This window comes from Crocuta crocuta, unplaced genomic scaffold (assembly GCF_008692635.1).
Source record: "Crocuta crocuta isolate KB4526 unplaced genomic scaffold, BGI_CrCroc_1.0 scaffold369, whole genome shotgun sequence".
NCBI lineage: Eukaryota > Metazoa > Chordata > Mammalia > Carnivora > Hyaenidae > Crocuta > Crocuta crocuta.
Genome location: NW_027529441.1, coordinates 1640701 through 1643279, shown reverse-complemented (window position 1 = coordinate 1643279; position 2579 = coordinate 1640701).

The window sequence follows — 2579 nt, the reverse complement described above, 5'->3', positions numbered from 1 at the left end:
GGATGAACTGAATTTGAGGGAAGCCCATTGGAATCAAGCGAACATGTTGACCAACTTGTATGGTTACTAGGGCCTCATTTTATTGTCTGTTAATTGTCTGTTAATTAATGCTTTATTGTCTGTTAATAAGGAGGAATCAGGCAAGCAAATTAAAGGCCAACTCCTGGGAAACAGATTCACAAACAGCTGACCAACAGTACCTTATGAGAGCAGGAGGAATTTTTCTCTAACCTGGAAATCCATCTCAAGTTCTCCTGCACATAATAACTAGTACAAAGATTCATCTGAGTGGGCAGAAATTTCCACCTTCTTTCAGACAATAGTTATAGAGAGAGATGTATACACCTACACCGAGCCTGAAATGAAGAAAACTCGTTAATGCTATGAACAGAAACTGGTTAAATTGTTAAAACTTTCACTGGTTCTTTTGGGGGATTAGAAGGTGGCATGTTCCTTCCTGTTAAGAAAGAATGAACAGTTGAGCCATCTCCCAACTCAGCCCCTCCTGCAGCCTGACCTCTTTAGATCCATTTAGAGATGAATGGAAAAGGTCAGAGTTTTTACATTGGGTTCTTTTCACTATAAGGAGGCTTTGGTTTTCTCAAGGACATTTCCAAATAGTCTTACTCCTGTGGGACACCGTAGATGAGGCATTGAGTCCCTTGGATTGGGTTTATAATGCTGCTAAATGTGGCCCACTGTAGAATGAAACACTGACTTTAAGAATTCTAAGTGAAATCTTGCAGTCCACCTACCGCCTTGGAAGTCTCCTTCAGCCCTTGTGTTGAAATTGGATGAGTATAAAAGAGACATTATCTTAATAATGAGGCAGCAGACCTCTCAGGTGAAGTTGTACTTGTTAACAAATGGCTGCTACCGTGTGTCTCAGATTCGAGGTAGCCAAAGTTACAAACCTCGTGATCCACAGCTGGAAGGCAACCTGGCTGTGACACTGAGACACGAGATTCCCAAGGTTTAAATAAATGGAGTCAGCACGATGACGTTTTTCCCTAATATAAAGCATCGGATGTAGAAACCACTTTTAGGCAACAGATTTGAGCAATGGAAACTTGAACAAGTCAAAAGGGCCCATGGCAAGCACTGAACTGAATGCAAGCAGGTTCATTAAATGACTCACCTCAAAATAACCAGAGGCCTAACTGACCAATTTCAACCATTCACAGTTCCTAAGATTACCAAAAAAGAGGAAATTTCATATGTTCAGTCTGTCCCATAACTGTGGCCCTTCACCACTACCTTGTGGCAGACAGTCTTTCCTTTGTTGTCCCACCTGCCACTCCCTTGCAGTATATTCAGTAAACTTCTTTCTCCTTTGTTGTACTTTGGATGAATTCTTTCACCATTGGCAGGGATGCATCCAATCAGAGTGCCCCACATTAAATGTGCTCAAAACATTAAAAGATTGTTTGAGCCCCTAGCTGGTGTCTTATTGCTAAAAACAAAAAGCAAAGTAAAGCCATCTTCGTTACTGGTGGTGATNGAGGGTAGAGGGGGATCGCCTCCCACCCTGGAGTCTCCGATCCCGGCCCGATTTTATCTTCCCCGGTTCACACTCACATTAGAAGGCTTTCTCAGTGGATTCTGCATCCTTTTTCTCCCAGTCTCTCAGGTTTTGTAAGGTTTCCAATGGCTTCAGATCTTTTCTGTGTGATGTATGGGCGCAAGTGCAAGTACGGAGCTCCTTACTTCTCCGCCATCTTGCCCTCTCCATCCCAATTAACTCCTTTAAACGTTCTGTGAAACTTTTGGAAAAATTCATCAGAAGAAGTGCAGTATAGAAATAAGGGTTAGATATTGGGTGGGGGTTGGGGAAGGTCTCTGTAGGTCTATCACATTTAAACATGTCTTGAGAACAAAGTCACTGGTTCCTTCTGTTCTGAACTATCTTTTCAACCATGTTTGTATAGTAAAGAGTTTTGAAAAATAAATATTCTCTCTAGGGCAAAAATGTAGGTATGCTTACTGTCCATTACCTTATTCATGATCTAGGCTTCTTAATCTCAAGGTTTCTTTTCTATAAAACAACTCATTGAAGATACAAGTATCATGAGGCTTCCTATTCTGCTGTGGGAATTGAGGGTCAGATAATTGATATAAATAGTAATACTCTGGCTTCTTCTACTGCCATGAATAATAAGCCTTTGTCTCTGACCCATGGGTGTTATGTCTCCTGTCAGCTTCCATGAATCTGTGCTAAGCTAACTTGTTAACTTGCAAGCAGGGTAAAAGTTCAGACTTTTCTTGGTTCTCAATGGCCCTTTCCAAAGATTTCTGTTTTCTAGTTGAAATTGTGACACTGCAACATCCTAACTAACTCTATCTGCAACATCATAACTAACTCTATTTGTTTCAACAATCATTTAATAAGACAAATTTTACTAGAAGTACAATAATTATACTAATACTGAAATAATGATGAAAAATTATGTATTTATGCAGCAGTCACTAGCATAGATTAATCAAATTTATTTGAAGATAAAGAAAACAATTTGATGCCATATTGACATCATATTTCAAAGGCTTAAAGAGCATTAAAAGAAGAAAACTAACACAGAAAA